The 25,247-nt window shown below is 50.7% G+C and overlaps 1 long non-coding RNA gene across 1 annotated transcript; it reads left to right on the top strand.

Annotated features, from left to right (window-relative positions):
• The first annotated feature begins 3,771 nt into the window (after positions 1-3,771).
• LOC138428412 (uncharacterized) lies at positions 3,772-25,132 on the top strand. Its single transcript, XR_011252436.1, has 4 exons — positions 3,772-3,845; positions 4,495-4,569; positions 13,048-13,800; positions 24,858-25,132. It is a non-coding gene; the product is annotated as an uncharacterized lncRNA (long non-coding RNA).
• The last annotated feature ends 115 nt before the right edge of the window (positions 25,133-25,247 follow it).

Raw genomic sequence — 25,247 nt, 5'->3', positions numbered from 1 at the left:
AGAGGCTTCATAAACCTTTCATTCCATAAAGCACCCCATTTGGAAGAATTTTGATGGGAATGAAATGCTCCAAATAATGGCTTTAAAAATCCTTTTTTTATTTGGAATAGGTATTAGTAAAATGAAACTCTCTGTGGCAGTTCAAGGCTATTTTAGAAGAGTAGGAAAAAAAAAAGGGAAAATGGGGATTATAGCAACCCAACCCCAGAATCACAAAGCAGCATACAGGATAGTGGACACAGAGCAGAGAAGCAATAGTTTAAAAACCAACCCAACCACTATTTTCAAAAAACTATTCCAATGAGTGGAATCCATAGTCTTTCTGATACAAAGACACCATATGCTATACTGCAAGGAGTTGTTTTGGAAAAAAATAAAAAATCTCACTTTTTACCATTAGTCACCTATGACTTTAACCATTAAGATTCTCTGGAAATATCCCTCCTGACCACATGCAAATTTTCGTATCATCATTGAGTCTTATTTAACCAAATGTGTACGTGTGACTTTGGCTTGGTTGCAAATAAAGGGAGCACTTAGATTTATCTGTGCTTCCCTCATGGCTCAGATGGTAAGGAATCTGCCTGCAGTGCAGGAGAACTGGGTTCGATCCCTGGGTTGGAAAGCTCTCCTGAAGAAGGGAATGGCAACCCACCCCAGTATTGTTTCCTGGAGAAGTCCATGGACCCAGAAGCCTGGTGGGCTATGGTTCATGATGCTGCAAAGAGTCAGACATGACTGAGCGACTAACGCTTTCACACTTTTTAGATTTATATACCTTAAAACTACCCGTTTTACCATTCATTCCTACCACATATAAGAATTTGAAAATGTTCTTCAGAGGTCCAGGGCAAATACGTGTCATATCCTGGAAACAAATTGCAGGCTGAACAACTTCTGTTCTGTTTCTTCTTTGTCGATGAGAAGGAAGAGTGGAGCTGATGTGGCCAAGAAGAAAGTGAGGAGAAACAAACCAAAGCGCATCTTTAGTTTTGGGTGGTACCGGCCTCATCCTGAGCACATTATAGAGATTTGATGCCGGGCCCGAGCATTAACAAATATTCTTTACGAGCAAAGAAAAATGCTGCTCCTGCAAATGGGAATGTCTAAATGCTAATCAAAGCTTTGCCATGGTCCTGCGGAAATGCATAATGAGATTTCCCCGCTGTCAATCACTGTGACTCTGACAGCTGTAGTAAGATTCTGGCTTAACGTGTACTTCTCAGCAACGTGGGCCCTGGAGCAGGTGTTGTCCTCTTGAAAAGACAGCTCTCAGACTGTCAACCAGTTTCTCCCCGTTTGGAAAGGAGGCGACGGCCCTCCTTGGTCCAAGCCCGAGTGGGGCCGCAGAAGAACTGGGGCAGATAAGGTGCTTGATTTTTTCTTCTCTACCGCCGCTCATTGTTCACAGGGATGACAATTTCCCACTGCAACTGGTCTTCCAGAGGGACACTTCGGTAGAAGACTGTCTAACCAGGAAAGGCAGAGCGTTTGAGCTCCAAAGTTTTACTCTAATTCCAATAGAAAGATTTCCAATAATAGAAATTAGTTAAGGGTCTGTTCTCGGTAACAGAATGTTTACTGCCACCTCTTTTGAGATAATGAAATGCCGTTTAAATTACCCTCTCCCCCTGGTAAATCTGAGCAGAAAGCAAACTCTAAGTTTCCTATCATTTGGCAGAGCCTGAAACCGTGTCTAGTAATCACTTCAAGTCTCACTGGGGAAGAACAGCAGGTAGGAAGCTATTTGGGATTTATAGTGCCACTTACTTCTCGAGGCAAAACCGGAGTCATAAAAAGCAAGAAGAAAGACTTCCTCAGCCCTCTGGGGTAAGTAAGGCAATAGCCTTTAAAATTCTGGTTTTTATTATTCTAGACAAAAGCATACACCTTAGCCGGTTACTGCAAGGCTGAGCTTCAGCTTTTTTCTGCCTACTTATCCCTAGGGAGCTCAGACAGGGCTGGCACTCTCTCCCTCCCTGACTCAGTCTCTCCATCCCTGAAGTGAAGCTAGCCATCAATATCCACCAGGTGGTAGCCTGGGCGTGCAGGAGACTCAGGAATAAGAGGCGCCATCTCGGGGGCTCGAGGACTTTGTAAGGATGACCGAGACTCTGACGGCAGAGAAACCAGACACACAAATGTGACATTTCCCCAAGTGTTTCCAACCAGAACTCGTCCAGGTTGTGCCCTCTGTCGGCTTCCAAGCCACGGATCACCCTCTGTTCTTATGGGCCCTTCACCTGGGGTATCAGAGGTGGGTCGTAATGGGGAGAAAAGAAAGAACCCCGAGTCAGAGTTGCTGGCTTTTCCGGGTAAACTTGGCCAGGACCCAGCAAGAAAGCCCGAGAGGAACCTCATGGCTTGACGCCTGTTAGAGAAGAGGCCAGTCTCAGGCTGTGGGAAGGTCCAGGGCGAGGCTTGTTCGCAAACCATTCTAAGTGGGAAGAGGGCTCTGATCCTGGGTCTGCCCTCCTCTCCCCTCCCCCGCAACTCCTCCTCTTGGTCTTGAAGGCCGCTCGTCCCCTTGCGGCAGATCCCCTCCCCTCGCTGACAAACGCGCACGGCTCTTTTCCAACAGAAAAGGGCAATCACACAAAGGGACCCCGGCACCCCTTCCAGCACGAGTGTGCTGCGTCCATCCCCTCACGGCGGAGGAGGAAGACGTGTCCGGAAAAGCGGGGGCTGGCGCTCAGGCTCGCACCTCGCCTCTCTCTCTATGCGTGCACCGGGGACATCGTCTCCCCTCTGTCCCCTCAGCAAAAACGGCAACACAAAGCGGTGGTCGCAACGCCCGCCAGAATTAGGGAGCTGAGCGAGGGCGGGCCTGCAAGCGCGCAGCAAGGAGCCCGAGGCCCCCATCACGGCCGGGACCGCGAGCCCCGCCCTCACGCCCGCCGGCCGCGGGCCCTGCAGGGAGCGGGTGTCTGTTGACCTTCTGCCGTGTGACAAGGATAAACACTGCCCCCGCCTCGGAATCCTGCCGGCGCCGGTTTCCATGACGCAGCAGAATCTCTTGCTGTTTACACAGCAGCGCCGAGAATGCCTCCTCCAGTTTGGGGGCAGGGCGGGGTCTGCCTGTGCTTCCTCAGCGCCCGCAGCCTTGGGGAGGGGTCCGCAGAGCTCTGCAGACCCCTGGGGGTGGGGCGCGGGGCGGACTGAGTCGCTTTTATTTCCGTGAACGCTCAGGGAACGCGCTGTATTAATGGCAGCGAGCCCTGGCCGCATCCTCACAGGCCGGAGGAGCCCCCGATTTGTTCTGGTCGCTCTGGATATTCTGGAGTGAGTGGGGCACGTGAGGTGGGCAGAAAAGAAGTGAAGGAAAGAAAGTGTTAGTCGCTCAGTCGTGTCCAGCTCCTTGGGACCCTATGGACTGTAGCCCACCGGGCTCCTCTGTCCGTGGGATTCTCCAGGCAAGAGTACTCGGGTGGGTTGCCATGCCCTCCTCCAGGGGATCTTCCCAACCCAGGGAGCAAACTGGGGTCTCTTGCTCTGCAGGCAGACTCTACCGTCTGAGCCACCTGGGCAGAAAGTGCATCTAACATCCTCTGCTCACCCTTGGTGGCTCGCTTGGAGCCTGTGACCCCCTCGAGTCCCGCCCTTTCATCATCCATGGAGCAAGCCGGTTCTGGGACATCGCACGCAGGCACGCGGGTCTCCGGCCTCAGCCTGGAGCTTGCTCCACCCCGTCTGCAGCCATGGACTGTTTGTCTGCAGACAAGATGCCAAACCCATGTGTCCTATATAAACAAGGGTGTTTGTGGGGAGAAAAGCGGAAACTAGACTGGTTAGGCCAACTGGCAACCAGACAGTGGATGGAAAGAGAGCCCGGAAGCCTGGTGTAGGTGAGACAAGAGAAAGGGCGAGAAATGAGTCAAGGGAGCAGGGAGACCCATTGCTCAGGGTCGTGGCCGCCGGCGGGAGAGAGCTGAGGAGGTTCGCGGGCACGTGGGGGCCGCTTATGCTGCTCTTACACCAGAAATTGAGGGTCAGACGGGAAATACTGGACAAAAAGCCTTTGCCGGCTGTAAGACTCCAAGCACATGAATAGGGAGGGAGGGCAAGCATGGGGCCAAATCCAGGAAGGAAGCAGAGGAAATATCAGAGGAGGGTGTCGTGGATCACTTCATAGTATATAAAAATACTGAGTCACTGTGTTGTTCACCTAAAACTTATATAATATTGGATGTTAATTATAACTCAATTAAAAAGAAAAGAGATTCTAAGATCTTTAGGCTCAGAAGAAATGATCTAATTTTATTCCTTCCTTTACAAGTGAGAAAACTGCAGGACAGGAAGGTTAAACAGCCTCAGAGCAGGTCGCTGGGTCAGTGTGTAGAAATCACTCTGGATCCGGGTCTTCATTATTCAAGTATTGGTTACCCTGGATAAATATTATATCCTCTCTCCAAACAAGGTCACTTTTGTAGATACCAAAGGTTAGGACTTAGACATTTCTTTTACACAAAAAGCACATACTTCCTTCTCACACAGGGCAGAGACTGAAGTGCTGCACTTTCCAGCCACGAAATGCCGTGAATTGTCAGCAGCCACCGGAAGCTGGAAGAGGTGCGTAAAGCGGACCCTCCCTCAGGGCCCTCCGGAAGAAACCAGTCTGTTTTCCTGACCTCTGGCCTCCAGGACTGTGGGACATGAATTCCTCTTGTTTTGAGCCACGCAGTTTGTGACCCTTTCCTATGGCCACCCTAGGAACCACCAGGCTAAGGAAATCGCGCGTGTGTGAAGCATGGAATTTCCCCAGGCATATAGCCCAGTACATGGCAACATGTGATGGCTTTCCACAGAGTCTGGATACACCTTCCACACGCTCTAGGTTAACTATAAAGCCTTAGCAAGCAGAGACAGGTGAGAGGGAACACAGGGGACAGAGGACGGGCAGAGAGAGCCAGGACCAAGACAGGGGTTGTAACTGTCCGGTTTTTAGATTCTACAGCTGTGTTAAGGCTTCCCAGGTGGCGCAAGTGGTAAAAAAAACCCCACCTGTCAATGCAGGGGACTTAGGAGACTCAAGTTCGATCCCTGGATCAGGAAGATCCCCTGGAGGAGGGCCTGGCAACCCTCTGCAGTACTGTTTCCTAGAGAATCCCGTGGGCAGAGGAGCCTGGTGGACTCCAGTCCATAGGCTCGCACAGAGCTGGGCACGACTGAAGTGACTTAGCAAGGCTCAGGTGTGCTAAGGGCCATCTTGACCTGCGCTGCTCTTGGATGTTGGGGGATGAGCCAACAGTGATTCCTAGGGTGCCCGTAAGAAAGGGTCACAAGCTAGGTGGCTCAAAGCAAGAGGAATTCACTGTCTCACGAGCCTGGAGGCCGGAGGTCAGAAAGAGAAACAGCCGCCTGGGGTGCTGTGTTCTGAATCGAATTAAAGGGGCTTAAGCCCGGGGACGCCACCTGGTGTCCTTGCCTGATGAACTGCAGGGGATCAAGTCCACGTCCACCCGGCCCTCATCTTCCTCCCTGCATCCCTGAGGCAGCCCTGCCACACTCAGGTCCCAGCCAGCCCCTGCCAGGGTCCTCGCTGCCCTGCACCCCGCACCCCACCTTGCACCCTGCCCCCAACCTGCGGCCCGCACCCAGCCCAGCACCCCCCCCCGGCACCCCACACCGCCCCCCTGGCACCCCGCACCCTGCCCCGAACCCCCGCCCCCTGCCTAGCCCCGTGGACCCTGTCTGCAAGGAGTGGCCAGCCCCCCGGCCGCGGGACCCGCAGCACACCCCCCTGTGAGGCCACTTCGTCCGGTGGCCTTCCTTGTGTAATTGCCATCACAGATGCGGAGAGTGTTGCGCTGGGTTGAAAAGATCAGCTGTTTTAATTAGACATATGTCTCCCATGTCGCCTGGCGCTGACAGCAGTCACTCTAGGTTTTCTTGGTCCTGACAAGAGAAGGTGAATGAGGCAGAAGCTGCCTTTTCTCATTCAGTCTGGCCTGTCAAGTGAGCTTTGTATTTCTTTGTGGTGAAACTGCTCAGTCAGTTAGGCAGGGGGGCAAAGCAGAGCAGTTACACAGTGTAAGTCCTGGCGTGTAAGTCCGGGCTCTGCTGCTCTGCTTATGATTTCGGCAGCTGGTGAGCCCTTCCTGTGCCTCAGTTTCCTCATCTATAACTTAGGGCTGCTAATGGTGCTTGTCTCATAGGGTTTTTGTGAAGGTTATATGAGTCAGTGTCTTCCCAGATGGCTCAGCGATAAGGAATCTGCCTGCAATGCAGGAGATACGGGAGACCTGGGTTCAATCCCTGGGTTGGGAAGATCCCCTGGAGAAGGGCATGGCAACCCACTCCAGTCTTCTCACTTGGAAAATTCCACAGACAGAGGAGCCTGGAGAGATACAGTCCATAGGGTTGCAAAGAATTAGGACTGAAGTGGCTTAGCATGGCCGTATGAGTTAATAACATACAGCACTTGAAGTAATGCAGAGTGCCTCATGGGCCTTCAGGTGAGTTGGGTTTATTTCAGTTCGTGCTCTTTGAGTACTTGCCGTCGTTTCCTGCTTTTAAAGCCACTGTTGGCAGGTGGCAGAGAAGCCATTATTGACAGGGTATAAAGCTTCTGCAGCCCTCTCTCTCTCTCTCACAAAACATCACTTGGGAAACTCTTTCTGTGAAAGTCTGCAAAATATTTGTTCTTTCTCCAAAGTACCTCCAACTCCATTATACCCTTTCTGAAGGTGGAGAGACTGATAATTGTTTTTACAGTCAGTTTGGTAGAGGTGCATCTTCTTACTTTTTGTAAAAAGCAGCTGGAATTCTGTATGTGCAGTCTTTCCTTATTCCTGGGTGTCCTTGAACTGGTGCCTGGGTTTAGGGGCAGTGGTTATGCTAAGGAGGGGCTTCCCTGGTGGCTCAGATGGTAAAGAATCTGCCTGCAATGCAAGAGACCCGGATTCGATCCCTGGGTCAGGAAGATCCCCTGGAGAAGGGAATGGCTATCCACTTCAGTGTTCCTGCCTGGAGAATCCCATGGACAGAGGAGCCTGGAGGGCTACAATCCACGGAATTGCAAAGAGTTGGGCATGACTGAGCGACTGCGCTTTCACTACGACTTTCTCTGTGCTGAAGCCCCAGAGACATACTGCTCATCAGACACCAGCCCGGCATGTTGTGGACACCCTGTAAAGACTTGCTCCCATTCTCTGCTCTTCCGACTTGTTTACCAGTCTGAACTATTACTACAGCCGTGGCCAGACTCCCCTGGCCCCACCCCGTGCTGATGATGCCCACGTGTGGACTGTGGTTCTGCATGTTCAATCTAGTGAGCGAGGAGAAAAGAAGCACGCATGATGACCTCACAAGCAAAGGTAGCCCCTCGGTCACTGAGCAAAGATGCACTGACTTGGTAGAACCATATCCTTGAACGATGCATTTTCTCTGCAAATTTGTCTTTGATTGAGAAATTCGCTGCTCTGGGTGAGCGGGGTGGCTCTTCATCATGATGCCTGATACCCACCTGGTGTTTGAATCAGGAGGGCCCTCTTGTAGCTCAGGGTCACAGCAGAGGGGATCAGCTTATTTTTACTTGCCTGTAACCAAGAGTTCACTCCAGAACCAACCCTGGCTACGTCTGGGAAGCACAGAAAGAAAGCTCATCAAAGGAAATGAGAAACAAATCCGTGCTGGTTTCTAAGAACCCCTGGTGGGGGCTGCTGAAGGGAGATACTTCCTTTCTCCACTGCAGGGACCCTGGCGATCAAGAAATACAGTGGGTTTTCAGGGAACCGTCACCTAAAACAATACCACTTATGTGTGCCAGGCAATGCCATCCTTTGTAGCAGCTTTTCTGCACTGGCTAATTGCCGATGTACTAAACCAATTGTGTGCAGACCCCTGCCCCTGAGGATCTAACTTCTCCAAAGCTGTCCTTTCTGCCCCTTGCTTTGTCACAGAAATGAAATGTATTCGCTTCCCTCCCTATGGGGAAAACAGTTGCCCCTTTAAGGACTTTGGCATGGGCCTCGAATCACCTGCTGAGAGAGCAAGAAAATCAGAAAAATCTATGTAAACACTGAGGCTCCCCTTTGCTAGACAATGACCAGAGTTCTTACGGCCCAGCCCCCTACACATGCGGGCCCTGGGCTCAGCATTCTGAACGCTGACCTGTGTCCTCTCTTTACGAGCTCCAACTTATTCGCTGTCTCCTCTTGTTCTCATTCTCTGGGGCATGCCTTTGTGTTAGGCCTCCCGAAGGACACTCACGATGGCCCCAGAAATTCAAGCCAAGGCTCACACGATGGGCCAGATGGCTTTCCTTCTCTGGTGCCAAAACCGTGGCGACTCTCTGAACCTAACACTCTCACGTGGGAGCTAGAAAATGACTACCCAGGCCAGGAATGCGTGCTCTGCATGCTGAGTCTCTTCAGTCGTGTCCGACTCTGTGCGACCCCATAGATGGGAGCCCACCAGGCTCCCCCGTCCCTGGGATTCTCCAGGCAAGAGCACGGGAGTGGGTGGCCATTTCCTTCTCCAATGCATGAAAGTGAAAAGTAAAGTGAAATTGCTCAGTTGTGTCCGACAGAGACCCCATGGACTGTAGCCCACCAGGCTCCTCCATCCATGGGGTTTTTCAGGCAGGAGTGCTGGAGTGGGGTGCCGTTGCCTTCGAAATCTGTCCTCTATTCAGAAGCAAAATGACTGGTTATTGTTGAGGTCTGCGCCTCTGTGCTGGCTGCTGCTATTTACTATTTATTTGGCTGTCTTGGGTCTTGGCTGCAGCTGTGGGATCTTCCACGTTGCGGCTGGAGGCCTTAGTTTCCCCTCAGTGAGTGGGATCTTAGTTCCCTGACCAGGGAATCAAACCCACGTTCCCTGCATTGGAAGACGGATTCTTAACCACGGGACCACCGGGGAAGTTCCGCACTGGTTGTTAAAGAGCTCTAATAAAGACCATGGGACAGCCTGCCCAGAAGGCCAAAGGAGCTTCCCGCTTTCTGGAGGGAGCCCAGCACGTTCTTGAGTGAGCCCCAGGCAGATGGACCCGCTCTCATGGGTAGAGGCTGGAAGGGCAGGAAGTCTGCATTCAAGCTTCCTGGAAAGTTTTGCTCTGCTGTGTGGAAACTGTGCTACACTCTGCTGCAGACGGAGAAGCATGAGCCATCTGAAAGGCACCCTCAGCCTCTGTTAGGAGACGCTGGGCTGTTCGAGTGTGTGTGTGTGTGAGTGTTCGAGTGTGTATGTGTGTGAGTGTGTGTGTGTGTGTTTGAGTTTGAAGGTTAAAATGCTTTGTACAGGAAGAGATACAGGTACTTTGAGGAGATTGTTTCCAGCTGTAGGCTCTGTGTTGACAGTTCCTAGCTGCTGAGAGGATGGTTGTATTCAGTTTCAGTTCAAACAAGAACTTCCTCAGGAGACTGAAAGGTCTGCTTCCCAAAGTTGTATGTACTGAGGGCACCTTCTGACTGAGGAGAAGGTGAGTGCACCTGAGCCCCTGCTGGAGACATTTCAGCATCAATAAATAACCATGTCCTACCATGGCCAGAGGACAGCCAAGCAGCTGCTCTAAAGGGTGGAAGTGAAGCAGAAAAATCCAGAGTCATGTGACTGTATGAAAACCTGGAGAATTAGGTTTTCCCTACCAGGGACATTAAAAAGCAGACATTACTTTGCCAACAAAGGTCTGTCTTGTCAAGGCTATGGTTTTTCCAGCAGTCATGTATGGATGTGAGAGTTGGACTATATAGAAAGCTGAGTGCCGAAGAATTGGTGCTTTTGAACTGTGGTGTTGGAGAAGACCCTTGAGAGTCCCTTGGACTGCAAGGAGATCCAACCAGTCCATTCTGAAGGAGATCAGTCCTGGGTGTTCATTGGAAGGACTGATGCTAAAGCAGAAACTCTAATGCCTTGGCCATGTGATGCAAAGAGCTGACTCATTGGAAAACACCCTGATGCTGGGAAAAATTGAAGGCAGAAGGAGAAGGGGATGACAGGATGAGATGGTTGGATGGCATCACCGCCTCAATGGACACGAGTCTGAGTAAGCTCTGGGAGTCGGTGAAAGACAGGGAAGCCTGGCATGTTGCAGTCCATGGGGTCGCAAAGAGTCAGACATGACTGAGCAACTTTCCCTTTCACTTTACCAGGGGAATCACAGCAAAGCATAGAGCATTCTGTGAGGGAGGGAGGCTGGGAGGAATGTGACCAGTGGAAATCCCTGATATTTGATGGAATGGCCAAAAGGCTGGGAAAACGAGGAGTCTCAAGCTTAGTTTTATGAAAACGAAAGTGTTAGTCACTCATTTGTGTCTGACTCTTTGTGACCCCATGGACTGTAGACCTCTAGGCTCCTCTGTCCATGGGACTCTCCAGGCATGAATCCTGGAGTGGGTTGCCGTGCCCTCCTCCAGGGGATCTTCCCGACCCAAGGACTGAACTCAGGTGTCCTGCATTGCAGGCAGTTTCTTTACAGTCTGAGCCACGAGGGAATCTCATGCTTGGTTTTATGGATACAAGTAATTTTGAGCCTGTGCTGCTTCAAGGCGGGCCTTTTCACTGTCTCAGACCTTTAGTGAAGTCAGCTTCAACAAAAAACTACTGCGTGAATGTATTTGGAAGAAAATCACGGAAAAGAGCTGAGTCCCAGGTCTTAGGGCAAGAGGATCGCTCTGCAAGGTGGCAGAGGGAGACACAGCCCGAAGAGCTTTGAGGAGTCGCTGGACTTGCCTGAGGACTTGCCAGTGTCTTGACCTTTCCACAGAATTTAAGATCGAGGCATTATGCCAACTTAACTTCAATCCCAAATGACACAGGGACCCCAGCAGCTGCAGCAATCAAAGCAGAAAGCACAGGTGAGTCACAGCACATAGGACACGACACTTAGTAGGTCCTCAGTGATTGGAAACCAAGATTAAAGGGGTGGTTATTACTGAAGACTCTGATTTTTGAATTGCCAAGCTTGTCTACTATGATAAGGAATTCTATTAAAATCCTGCTCCCTCTTGGTTAATTATGATCACAGATGTTTGCTTGTTGGATTATGACATCATCATGACCCAGGTAGGGCCACCACCTGGGAGGAGCTTGTCTGGATGTCAGGACAGCTCCCAAGGAGGTAGTCCTCCTGCTTGCCCTGGACTTGACAAAGGCCAAGGTAATCTTGCAAAGGCGTTGGCCAACCACTGGCCAAATCTGGTTCGAGGGCCTGATAAGATTTAAAGGGGGCTTCCCCAGAGGCTCAGCCAGTAAGGAATCTGCCTGCAATGCAGGAGACCCGAGTTCGATCTCTGGGTCAGGAAGATCCCCTGGAGAAGGGAACGGCTACCCACTCCAGTGTGCCTGCCTGGAGAACTCCATGGAAAGCTATAGTCCATGGGGTCGCAAAGTGTCGGACATGACTGAGGGACTGATACACACACACACACACACACACACACACGCAAGATTTAAAGGATTAAAAAAGCAGAAGCCCCTCCAGGAAAACAAACAAGGAATGTGAGACGGAGATCATCTGAGACCAAAAAGCCCCCAAATGTTGGCCACTTGACCTTTCACAGGAAGTTTGCAGCCCCAAGGGTTAAGGCCATGCTGGCCGCAGACCCCCAGCCCGGAGGAGGAGGGGGGTTCCCCGATAGAGGGTGTCGCAGACACTCTGGGCGGCTCCAAGTCCAGGGATGCACCTGGCACTCAGTCTGGTCTAGACAGAGGGCTCAGGATCGAGTCCCCCCACCCCCCCAGGGCCCCACAGAGAGGCCAGGGCTGACTGGGGGCCTGGGCAGATGCTGGCATGGCAGGAACCCCACCCACTGTCCCAGGACGCCGGGAGGGAGGCTCTGGCAGGAGCGGCTGGCTCCGCCACGGGAGGCGCTGGAGTGGGCCCCGTGGGGATGGTGGGAGGTGGGATGTAGGCCTGGGGAGGGGAGGAGGCTCAGCGGGTAGCCCGACCTGGGGGCTGAGCCCCGGGTGAGTGGGGAGATGGGCCGCCTCCTCCAGAAACCAGCGCTCCGGGTTGGTATGATCCTACCGCGTGTGTGCGTGCCTGCGTGCTCAATCACTTCAGTCGTGTTCGATTCTGCAAAACCATGGACTGCTGCCCGCCAGGCTCCTCCGTCCTTGGGACCCTCCAGGCAAGGATACTGGAGTAGGTTGCCATGCCCTCCTCCAAGGGATCTTCCTGACCCAGGGATCGAACCCACGTCTCCTGAGGGAGGATTCCCCTTTACTGCAGGCAGATTGTCTACCTCTGAGCCACTGGGGACGCTGAGATCCTGCCTCCGCCGTCTGTAAGCGGCCTGCCTCTGCCCCTCCTGTGTCTGAGCTCTTCGTTTGCAGCCTCTGCTCATGTTTCTCCACCACTCTGCTGGGAAAAGAGAGGACAGCCAGGCTCCAGGCTTCCCCAAACCCACCTTCATCCACACACAACCTGGGGGAGGTTTCCCATCTCCAACGGCGGCACATCTGGGGTTTGGAGTAAGAAAGACAATAGAGGGACCTCCCTGGTGGTCCACTGGTTAAGAATCCCCTTGTAAATCCAGAGACACGGGTTCGATTCCTGGCCAGGGAACTAAGGTCCTGCATGCCGCACGTTCCGCAACGAGAAGCCTCCCAGACACAGTGATGGTCTCACATGCTGCGACTAGGACCCAGTGCAGCCAGATAAATAGTCGTTTTTTTAAAAAAGAGAGACAATGTAATCTGACAACTAGACTTCACATCTGTGCGCTCTGTTTTGAGTCTTGTTTGTTTGTTTGGGTTTTGGTGCTGCAGGCATTCCTGCAGAGTGGAGTCTGAATAAAGGCGCATTCTTCTCAGGGAACAAATCCCACTGCATCACCCAAGGCCAGGCTCTTAGGCCAAAGCATCTGGATGACGGTGTGGAATCACAGGGGCCACCTGAGAGAGTCAGAGGATGTGCCCCGGACAAGCCCTGGTGGCCACACAGGGTCTGGGCCCCGTGGGGTGGGGGCCCAGCTGCAATGACGGAGGCTGCGGGCCTGGGAGCTCGGGCGGCCTGAGCAGCGGCTCCTGGTGCTGGAACCTCGCCGCCCGCCCCGGCTGTGCCCGCGTCTGACTGCTGGTTGGTATTTCTTGGGCATTTTTCAGGAACCAGAGAAGTCCAATTAGGAGACGGTTGTTTCAAGCTCCCGGACAGAAGGGGTCCTGTTTGCTGTATTCCCTGCAGAATCCTCCTGCTCGTAACAGAGCATGCCTCCTGGAAGACACACAAATATCCGTTGATGCTGGGCATGTTGGAAGCTCTATTTTTAAAGGGAAGCCAGCTCATTTTATAAAGAAGAGGCGAATCGCTACCCAGGCAGGGTTTGGTGCAGCAAGCTATTCCAGAAATTCTTTCCTTCCAAACCCAGTCACTTCTTTGAGCTCCTAATGTGTGTGTAACTCTGGTGGAAACAGAAAGATGGGAGGGACTCAGGTTCTTAACTCGAGATGAGAAAAGGAACCAACTTGCGGCTGACTTTCCTGGCCAGCCTCACTGTGCCGCGCTGTCTGCAGCTTCAGTTTCGAGCCCAGTCATTGCCTTCACGTATTTCCTGAGTGGAGGAAAGGCCAGGTGGCTCAGTGGTAAAGAATCTGCCTGCCAGTTCAGGAGATGCAGGTTTGATTCCTGAGTTGAGAAGATCCTTTGAAGGAGGAAATGGCAGCCCACTCCACTATACTTGCTTGGAAAATTCCGCAGAGGAGCCTGGCTGGCTACAGTCCATGGCGGGTCACAAAGAGTCAGACGTGATTGAGCACGCATGCGTTTCCTGAATGGAGAATAAGCTCATGTCTTAGGAGTCAGAAAGCCCCGGGTTCCAATCCCAGCCTTGCCAAAACCTGCTGTATGACCTGAGTCAGGTAAGCGATTTAGTCTAAGCCTGAGTTTTCATCTATGCAATGGAGATAACATAGTATCCATCTCTGAGTATGAGGAGTAAATGAAGCAATGGAGGCGGTGTATCTAGAAGGGTACCAGGAACACAGCAGAAGTTTAATAGAGTTTTAACATTACTATAGGACTTTTTTTTAATGTCTTCTCTGCCTAGAACACAACATAACCCTCCACTCTTTCTCTAAGGCTCACCAGTATGACATTCCCCTGGGAGGAAGCTTCCACGGACATTTCCCACTCATAAACGTCTCTTTGTGCTTTCGTTGTAACCTGTGAACACTTCGTCCTTGGATTCACTGCCTTTATTTTCATGGTCAGCTCCGGTACCTGTCTCTTGGCCAGAATGAGAGCTCCCTGAAGTCAGGGCGCTGTGTTACTTAACCCTTCCCCTCCCAGCTTGCATGGCTTTGGGTCATGTTAGGGGTTTAAGCATTTGCTGGTTAAACGAAAGGCAATGTCGCATAGTTTAAGGGATAAACGATCGTTACAGATAGCCAGGGCTTATCTCAGGCCTGAGGAAGAGGCAAAAGGGACTAATACTTGTGGACTGTGTTCAAAGAAGGAAGGACAATTTGATAAAAAGAAGTGAAGGTTTTGATACATTATCTATATTTTTTTAAAGAACTCTGTTTAAACCGGGTGATGATCATGTGTTTTTGAGTTTAATTGCTGCCCTCAGCATAGTTATTTAACATTTGAAGTTTTCTAGCATTCTTGGATTGTTTAAGGGTAGTTCTATCATATTCCAGGGGTTCCTGGCTGGGCTCTAGTGGTAGAGAATCTGCCTGCCAGTACAGGCTACAAAAAGAGACTCAGGTTCAGTCCCTGGGTGGGGAAGATCCCCTGGAGGAGGGCATGGCAACCCACTCCAGTATTCTTGCCTGGAGAATCCCATGGACAGAGGAACCTGATGGGCTACAGTCCATATGGTTGCAAAGAGTTGAACACAAGTGAATTGACTTAGCACACAAACACACTATTATATTCCAGAGGTTGACATTGATACATTGGTTATATTTATTTCCAGCGAACATCAGAAGGTGTATTAGTGTCCTGGGTATCAGATTTTATTTTTTTGTTGGTGGAGTGAGTCGTGCTTGTTGGATTGGTAGACAAGTTGTTCAGAATCCTTGCCTTCACATGAGGAGAGCATAAGCAATTCGTGTCCTTTGGAACGGCCTCCAGGTCTTAGAATTCCACTAGGTCCCGAGTCTATCGCTTAAAGAGAAGTCTGTCATCTGACCAATTCACTGAATCTTGCCGCTAGCGTCTTGTCACATCTGCTTTCTCGAGTGAAAGGACAGAGAGCCGGGGCTCTGAGAGCTTACAAACCAGGCGGTCTGATGCCGGTTCCTGCTGGCTGATGAGCACCTCCGGTGTCAGAATCCAGCTCGAGACTTGCATTTTCTGTGACAGGCTCAGAGACAGAGGGGAGGACACTCATGGCCCTCGCTCCCCTCCACCACTGAAGCCTGCAGAGTGATAGAGGTGATACTCTGATGGTGAGCAGCCACTGGTTCAGGTCGTCATGGACAAGCAGGCCAGGAGGCGGTGGCAGCAATGAGAATGGAAAAGGAGGAAAAAGTGTGGGCGGGACCCAGAAGAGAGCAGAACCAGCAGGACCTGGTGGCTGTGGTTCGATGGGTACTACAGTCTGGATGTTTATCTTCCCCCCGAATTCATATTGCAGTCCTAACCCAAGAAGGTGATGGCCTTAGGCGCTGAGGGCTTTGGGAGCTGATTGCATGGTGGAGCCCCCAAGCACAGGATCCGTGCCCTTGAACAAGGCGAATCTTTTCTGAAATATCTATTGTCTGGCTGCGGTGGGGCTGTTGCTGCACGTGGCATCTCCGACCTTTGTTGAGGCACGCAGGATATTTAGTTTCGGCGTTTGACCCTTAGGTTTGGCATGTGAGCTCCAGTTCCCTGACTGGGGATCGAACCTGGGTCCCCTGCATTGGGAGTGTGGAGTCTTAGCCACAGGACCATCAGGGAAGTCCCAGTGCCCTTATACAAGAGACCCCAGAGAGCTTTTTCTCCCTTTCTACCCTGTGGGGTACATGAAGTTTGTGACCTACAAGAGGGCTGTCACCCAACCACGCTGGCACCATGATCTCAGATCGCCAGCCTCCAGAGCCACGTGAAACACATTTCTGTGTTTGACAGAAAGTCGCCTGGTTTGTGACATTGTTATATGAGCAGCACCAGGAGATGGAGACGGGCGCTGATGCTGACCTTGCACACAGAAGAGGCTTGGCTTCTTTGTCCTAGAGGCAGACTCCCCTAAATCTGAGGGCGAGTTTGTGTAGAGGTCCAAGGTGTCCCCATAGCTTACTCTCCAGGTCATACGTTTCCTGGGAGCTTGCCTTCTATTTGCAGCCTTCTGTTTTACCCAGAAACCCATCCCCAACATCCCAATTTAGAAACAAATATATCTTCTGCCCTATAACATGGCTTTGGAAAAAGGGTTTTCTATGCATCAGGGGATGTAAAGGGAAAGCACAGCCGTAGAACATATTTTTGTTGGGCATGTCACCGTTGACACTTGGGGACTCCTCGACTGTGAAACAACAGGTCCTTTGTGATCCTTTGAAGCTCCCTGGTTGAGCAGAATCTCCTATCTCAGCATCTTCCTGCTGTTTTAAGAAATAAGTCAACAAATAAAGATGAACATCACATTCTTTATTGTTGATATCCACAACATCATCAAACGAAAGAGAACACAAACCACTGTATTTTGGCTTTTTATTTGCCATCACTTTAATTGAGACCATCAGCTCTCCCAGGGAGCCTTGTAAAAATACAGATTCCTGGGCCCAGCCCCGCTCCCAGGTTCTGGTTTTTGCAGCTATGAAAGAGAGACTGTCTTTCCCACCAGAGAGCCAGCTGTGTTTTTGTTCAAGGAACCTTTGCTCCTTTGTTCTAGGACAGGCTACAGGCTGAGTGAAGGTGGAACTTTCCGTGTGTTCTGTGCCAGTGTCCATGTGGTCTTGTTTGGTGGCAGCTTCTCACTGCATTAGTAATAAGCTGCCTTCGGGCCCGGGCCAGCTCTGTTCCCCACGAGCGCTCCCCCAGCTTCTCCATTTGGCTTCAGCCTTCTGTTTCTGAATCGGCCTTGGCAGGTTTAGAAGGTGCCTTGGAGACATTTCTGTGCCCAGTGAGCAACTTGACTTGGCACAGGGCTCTGGCCAAGAGGGCTGATGGGGAGAGCACGGTCTAGGCTTCCGGACGCAGCGTGTGACAGAGAGACTGACCGGGGGAGGAGACTTCGGAGAAGACATTTCTAAGGTTTTCAGAGACACGCAGGCAGAATCTGATTTTGAGGCATAAAAACACAGGCAGAGTTAAAATACAGGAAGGGGAACGGAGCTGGCAGCCTGCTGGAGAAGGTTGGAGAGGTTGAACGGGGAAGAGTCGGGGAGGTTGCCAACTCTGTTCCCGTCCCTGTACTTTAACTCTGCCTGCTCAAAGCTTGGCCTAGGTGAAACGTGGCCGTTCGTGGGTGCGTCTGTATACATCTTCTTAGGCCCTTACACCTCAGTGTGAATGAATGTATTAGCATTGGGTCCTTTCCTGGAATCAGGAAAGAAAAGAGAATGATGGTTGGACATGAAAAGCAGGAAGGGCGAGGGGGACGAGGGGCCCCGAAGACCAACTCTGGCTCATTGGCAGCCCTGCCTGATACGGGGAGGGTGCGGGCTGTACAGGCAGGCGCACTCACAGCAGGCTAAGGGCGCAGGGACCCGGGCTCACGCGTTCTTTGGAAACATTTCACACGAAAGCCCTGAACTTGAATGGATACAGAAACGTCTCCAACACCTTGAAGTCCTTACCTTTCTCGTGTCCCCCAGTAGTGTTTTTCTTTAAAGATTTTTTTTTTTTAATGAGGACCATTTTTAGTCTTTATTGAATTTGTTTCACTATTCTTCCTACTCTGTGTCTTGGTTCCTTGGCCGTGAGGCATGAGGGATCTTAGTTCCCCGACCAGGGATCGAACTGTATCCCGTGCACTGGAAACTGAAATCTTACCCACTGGACTGTCAGAGAAGTCCCCGTCAGTGATGTTTTTGTTGTTTATTTTCCATTATAACTGATGCCAATGTATTGCATATAGCTCCCTGTGCTGTACAGTAGGACCTTGTGGCCCGTCTACCTTATAAAGTCACTAGCTAATACACTCTGCTAATACAAAACTCCTGATGTGTCCGTCCCCCTGATTTAGCAATGATTTTTTTTTAAATCAAAAAACGTGGAAAAGACTTAGCCGTAGACTATATGTTTATGAACAGAATTAAATAGGAAATGCAAGTGTGTTGTTATTAGGGTAAAACAGACCCAACATAGCATCTGCCACTGAGCCATTTTTAAGTGCACAGTTCAGGGCTGTTAAATCGGTTCACCTTGCTGTGTAAGCATCACCAGCATCCATCTCCAGAGCTTTTTCATCTTCCCGAGCTGAAACTTTGTGTCCGTTGAACACTGACTGCCCATCGCCCCTCCAGCCCCTTGTAACCACTGTTCTTTCTGTGTCTATGAATGATGCCAGGATTTTATAATATGGATCCTCTAGGATACAGCTCACAAGCTTATACCCTAAGAGTGTCTCTCTCTCCTTGGATAAAACGAGTTGCCTGCTCTGGTGGGTTTTCCTGTGTTTTGACCATTTGTGTCTCCAAGAGCCCTTTTACTGCAGGGCCACCTTCCTCCTGCGCTCCCCTGGTGTCTCAGAGGTAAAGAATCCGCCTGCAGCGCAGAAGCCACGGGAGACCCAGGTTAGGTCGCTGGGTCTGGAGGATCCCCTGGAGGAGGGCAGGGCAACGCATTCCAGTACTCTTGCTTGGAGAGTCCCGTGGACAGGGGAACCTGGTGGGCTGCAGTCCATGGGGCTGCAAAAGAGTTGAACGTGACTTGGCGACTCAGCAGTAACAGCGCTGGCAGGTGACTGGTGGGTCTGCTAATCCGATCAGTCTTGAGATATCGCTGGGCGGCTCCAGGCGTTCAGCCACACACCACATGCTCAGGACCTACTTGCTCTAAAAACCACAACAGACAGCAAGGCAGACCACCCCAGCTGGCTCGGAAACTGGCTCTCTGACCAGCCTGCCATCTCTCAGGGAGGCAGGTTCAAGGTAGCTAATAAATAGCTTGGTTGTAGTTTTTGTTTAGCTCTGTGAACTTCACAGGCAGCTTAACTGCAGTTGCATAAGCGAACCGTGTAATTGGGCCCTTTCCATCTGCCGTCCTCACCAGGAGGACTGCTCTGACTGAGGATCCTTATTTGGGGTTAATACTGAACCAAAGGGGTGTTTAAAGCAAGAGGGGAGAGCAACGCACTGCTTTTTTTTTTTTTTTTCAACTCAGAAACCTTTGAGATCCAGTTGTGTCTAACTCAGCCATTCTCTCCTTCCCTTCTGGATTCTTCTATAGCTTGTCAATGGGTATCTAAATCCTAGCTACTGTGTAATTGATCGGCTTCCTGGTTTAATTACCTAGCCAAGCATATTCTCAACCAATCAATTTTGCTCCTGAAATGTCTGGCCCTGCTCTGGGGAGGGAGGGGGGTCAATTAATCCTTGTTTGCTTTTTAATTCCTGTTCCGAACATAGTACATTCACACATGGGTTAATTTTTAAATCCACTCTCCTCTTACTTCACTGCTTTCTTTAATTCGCCTGGAAACCTCGGTGACACTAAAACCCTATCAACCTCTTCTTATTGCTTATGCAGCCTCATTAAATAGCTCAGCAAATACCTGACCTGGTCATTTCCCAGACTTCCCTAGTAGCAGCTGCCCAAAGTCCTCTTACTTCTTCTGTTCCGAGCTGCAGCCCTTCAGGGCGGGGTTTTCAGGAACTGCTGACACCTCTCCGTCTCAAGCGCTTCCCTGTGGCCCAGTGGTCAAGAATCCCTGCGATGCAGGAGACCCGGGTTCAATCCCTGGGTTGGGAAGGTCCCCTGGAGGAGGGCATGGCAACCCACTCCAATATTCTTGCCTGGACAAGCCCATGGACAGAGGAGCCTGGCGGGCTGCAGTTCACCAGGTCACAAAGAGTCGGACATGATTTAGCTACTAAATAACAATAACAACAACTCCATCTTAATCTGGTGTGGAAGGGATGGGGGGACTTTCCTTAGGCCACCTGAAAGCCTGTTCCCAGGTCCTCTTTCTCAGTAAATCCAGCAAATCTGTGAGCCCAGACCCCACTGAATTTTCAGGGATTTAAGAGGCGAGAATATGTATAAGGTATCAGGAGCCACGGACACAGAAATGAGTCAGTGTCAGCTCGTTGCATCTGCTTTGGCAATGACCTTGCCAGGCATGTGAACAGAATCTCATCCTTCTGGTTTAACGCTGATGTTTACTTAAGCTGCAGCTTGCAGAGTTCAGAAAATAGCAGGAATGGCAGTCTGACAGTCAGCACCGGAGAAATGAGTCCCAGGTACGTCTCCCCTCCCATCCCGAGCCTCTGACCCAGCCAGGAGTCCCAGGAGTACCTGGGCTGAGTTTAGACACTTTGAGCTCCAGCCGCAGGCTTCGTCTCTCGGCCAGGGGGTCAGATCTGTCCAAGGTCCAGACTGGTTTGATTCTGGTGTGCAGCCAGCGTTGTTGGAATATACCAGCTTTACTAAGTAATTTAGTAATGTACTTTAGTAATGTGCAGTCGGCTTGGGTATAATAACCTTGAAGCCGAAGATCAGTCAGAAAAGCGTTAAGCAGGTCTACCGGGAATCTTTTACAGCATCTGAGCGGCCTGCCTGGATTTGGCTAATGCGCGTTTCCTCTCGCCTGACAGAGCGCACAGCGCCTCCAAACCCGGGGGAGGCTCCCCCAGGGACGGCGGCCTCCAGCGCTTTCTCAGGATATTCATGCCGTGGGACTTGGCGGCTCGCAGCTTCTAAGCAGTTCTCAAAAGCGAGCTAGGAAGCAGGCATCTGACCTTTGGGAGTTCTGATCTTGTAATTTTCGGCTGGAATGTTTAATATGATAGCTAAAAATAAACAGGAGAACAGGTACTTTTCATAAGTCCGCTGATAAATCTCGGAAAAAGTCTGAGGAGTAAAACATTACAGTCGTTTCTGGTATCACGGAGAGAGGCTGAGCAGAGACGCAGAGCAAGGCTCCTAGGCTCCCTTCCTGATCAGGCCCAGCTGCTCCCCAGGTGCCCCAAGCCGTGACTAACGCAGATCTGACCCGTACAGATTGTCCCGGGGTGCTGATAGCAGCATTAGCGACCTGGCCGAGATTGTGTTAGAGGTCCTATTATGCACGAAAACACAGCTAAGCAGCTAATGCCAGGCAGCAAGGCCGCGGGGGAGCCGACAGCTCCCAGGAGAAAGGCCTTTTGTTTTCAGGCTTATGGGGCTCCTGTGGGCTTATTCCCAGGGTTGTCTGTGTCTTTACTCTCCTCTCCTTCCAACTCTGCCCCCAAAGCCACCAGGCGAGAACGAGAGTGGAGGGCTGTAAGCCTAAGACGACCGATCTAGAGCGAAAAATAAAACACGAGCCTGTAGGAGGGCGAGCATCCTTCTTCCGTCCCACGTGGAACCATTTTGGTGACTTCCACAGTAAAAGCTATTTGGGAGTCTATTATTCCCATACATTTTTGTGGTACAGGTTCTGTGCCTTTAACATCCAGGATGCTCGTTTAGCAGTTGTTTTGACTTCTGCAAAATCTGAGTTGTGCAAACCTGTCTGGGTGGGGCAATTGCATAAGCTAGGATGTTACAGTGTTCAGCTTCTGGGTGGTTGACTGGGATTGAATGTATCAGTGACTGAACCCAGAACTGGAAGGGTAGGAAAAAATCCTACATAAACACATGCACACATATGTGTCTGTTTGCTTGCTTAGCTATTTAACATCTGTCTTAGCTTGAATTTCTTGAAAGAAGAGCCTAAAAGGGGCTTGCTTGCCTGCTAGTCATTACTTGGGAGCGTCCCCAACACCACGGAGCAAATGTGAGACAGGGCAAGGAGACAGCGCAGGGAACGTCAGAACAGAGACATGTGGCCCCGCCAGCCAGGCTTCAAGCATCTGGTGCTCCCTCCTGCTGGAACCTTCTGAGAAGCCTCCTGTGACCCTCTTAGAACTGGCTGCCCAAGCGGCCAGGAGGGACGGACTTCTCCCAGAGTCCAGCTGCCACTGCACACGGGGCCGCACTCCCCCCAGCCCGCTCTGGGTGCCTGGTGAGCGTCGAGCAGCCCCATCGGGGGAGCCCCAGGGCTGGAAGCAGGAGCTGAGGGGAGAAGGCTGAGGATGAGGCTTCCCTGAGCCATGTCCACGGGGAGCTGGGCCGAGCAGAGTGGACCTGGTCCCCATCGCGATGCCCGGGGCGCGGGGAGGCCAGGAGGAATCCTGCTGAAGAGCAGAGTGTCGTGGGAAAGCAGGGTGAGAGGCTGTGCCTCAGGGCGTGGGGAGCAGTGGGAGCTCTGGTGCAGCTCTGCGCTTCCTCCTTCAGCCTCAGAAATGCGGGTGCTCTCTTCCTCTGGGTATACGGAGGGCATCTCTCCCATGAGGGTCTCACGAGCTTCTTCAGGGGACACAGGGGAGGTCAGCGTGTCCTTCTTGTACTGTTAAGCATTGGGCCTTGCCTTTCTACCCAGCAAGAATTCTTTTCTATGGGGTCAGGGTTATGGACACACAAAGATTCCCTCCGGTGGGAATCTCCTCCTTCTCATCTCCTCCCCAAAGACTGAGGAAGTCAGAGAAGCTGGTCCCTAGAAGTTAGAGAGAGTGGTGTAGCATCCAGAGATGGAACTGGAGGCAATTAGGAACACTTTCCTAATTGAAAAACTTCATTGAGCAGCTTCATCGCATTTCTTGCTACTTGGGGCTCATGAAATGTGGAAGCTGCGGTGTTCATTTGCAGCAGGAAAGAAACAGATGAATCTTCCAAGTACATTTTTGCCTAAAATTGCAGCAGCTACAGAAAGCAAGTAACGTAGGAGAGAAAATAATTGAAATCAGTAAAATGCAAGAAAATCAAGAGATGGGGCTGAAAGCAGAGAGCAGCTTCCTTTAAGGGCGAATTCTGGAGCTATATGCATTTTTTCCCCTCCCCCCCCCCCCCCCAGGCTGGCCACTGCCCTGCAGACATCAATAGACACGGCATGCTGGTTTGCATTTCCAGGGATTCAGAATGAGAAAATCCTTATTTGTCAAAATGTAATGGCTTCCTCATGACACAGACTGAGACAGAATAACTGCAAAATGCATGTCTCACAGAGGACTTGTATTCAGAATATATAAAGCATTTTAAAAACTCCCTTATTAGAAGATGAACAACTTGATTAAAAAGCGGGCAGAACATCTGAATAAAAACTTCACCATAGAAGAAGTACAGGTGGCAAATAAATGCACACAAAGATGTTCAGTGCCGTTGATTATTAAGGAAATGCCAATTAAAACTACACTGAACCAACACTTCACACCCACCAGAAGAGCCAGAGCTAGAAAGGGTGGCAATGTGTCGGAGAGGGGCCAGCGGAACCCCACATACCATCGCTGGGGATGGAGAGTGGTAGCCGCTTTGGGAAAGTTTGAAAGTTTCTGCTAAAGTTAAACATATACTCACTATATGACCCAGTAATCCCACTTTTTATTGTTATTCGTAACAACTCCAAATGGGAACCAATCCAGATGTCCATCAGCTGGTGAATGGTTAACTGCTTTGTGGCAAATACATACATTGGACCATCACTCAGCAATGACAAAGCATGAACAAGTCACACACAGGATAGTGTGGATGCGTCTCACGAGCGTTATGCCAAGCGAAAGAAGCCAGACACGGAAGTCTACATGTTGTGAGATCCTGTTGTTGTTGTCATTGTTTGGTTGCTCTGTTGTGTCCGACTCTTTGTGACCCGCCAGGCTCTTCTGTCCATGGGCTATGCCAGGCAAGAATACTGGAGTGGGTTGCCATTTCCCTCTCCAGGGAATCTTCCCGACCCAGGGATCCAACCCGTGTCTCTTGTACTGCAGGCAGATCCTTTGCAGCTGAGCCACCAGGGAAGGCCTTGCGTGACCCTCTTTGTATGAAATTCTAGAAAAGACAAACCGGATGGTAAGAGAACAGATCGCTGAATGCCAGGGCCTTCAGGAGGGGAAGGGGATTGACTGTCAGGGACGCGAGGGGACTCGGGGGGTGGAAATGCTCCATGTCCTGATTGTAACAGTAGGCAACTGTGATCAGCTGTGAACACTCAAGAAACAGCACGATTAAATGACGAATTTTATTGTGTATAAATCATGCTTTAATAAAGCTGATTAAAATGTAGCTTTCTGAACAAAGAGACTTGACAACTTTTGGATAGGACATCAAAGGGGAGATACTTGTCATCCTCTGGGGACCCTCAGCCTGGCAGAGGGTGGACACTGTCTGCTCCCAAGCACGAGAATTACAAGCTGAGGCTTGGTGCTCGGAAACTCCCACACCTTGGAAGTAAGCACTGAGCTGGGTCAAGGAGAAAAGGGCATTGGAGGCAGGGCCTCCCTGGTGAATTCTTGGTCATAAAGATAAATTCCAAAGGATATATAAAGGATATATCCTCAGAAGGGTATAAGCCTGAACTAAATTAAAGATTTTCTTTTTCTTATAATAGGAAAACCAGGCAGCTCACCGGCTATAAGTGGTAAGGAATAAGATAAAGAAAAAAATTTCAAAGCTAAAGAATGTTGACATGAAGGTGCTAAGAGAGGCAAATTGGCTTTTCCACAAGGAGGAGGGTCACTCGCCCACCAGGCAGAATTCCTTTGCATGTGAGAGCTACTTCGGTTACCTACACATGTCACAGCTGTCGAGTATTTCCCACAGGTTCAGCTTTCAGATCTCGGAGGAAGGGTATGCTAGAGACAATACCTAGTTTGCTGTTGAAACGCACACTTTTCCTTCCCCGGCTTTCTGGAAAGGCCTCCTGGAACCATAGGGAGAGGCAGCTGCCTTTCGGTTGTGGATTTTCGTGGCTGCCTCTCTGTCTCTCCTCAGCCTCTGTCTCTGCTGCAGTCAGATGCCTTTTCCCCTGCAGAACTCACTGCTAAAGAACACTTCGGTGGAACAGAGATTTACTTTTCTGAACGCCTTGGATAACTTTGCTGCCCTGAGGATCAGGTGGCCTCTGGGTCCCACTCATAAAATTGTCTTCACGCTGCTGCTTCCGAATGGCATCGCCTTTGTGAGAATGAAGAGGGAAGAGCCCGCTCAATGCACAGCATGTGCTCAAGGTCAAGTTCTTACCTTTTTTTTTCTTTTTAAGAATTTTTTTAAAGGTTTTCAAAATAATATACATTTCTTAAAAGCTAACATGTGTGTGGTGTGTGTGAAGTCGCTCAGTTGTGTCCAACTCTTTGTGACCCGGTGGACTGTAGCCCGCCAGTCTCTGTCCCTGGGATTCTCCAGGCAAGAACCCTGGAATGGG

The sequence above is a fragment of the Ovis canadensis genome, chromosome 23 (assembly GCF_042477335.2).
Source record: "Ovis canadensis isolate MfBH-ARS-UI-01 breed Bighorn chromosome 23, ARS-UI_OviCan_v2, whole genome shotgun sequence".
NCBI lineage: Eukaryota > Metazoa > Chordata > Mammalia > Artiodactyla > Bovidae > Ovis > Ovis canadensis.
The sequence above is the reverse complement of the archived record's forward strand: the minus strand, read 5'-3'. Positions and strand labels throughout refer to the sequence as shown.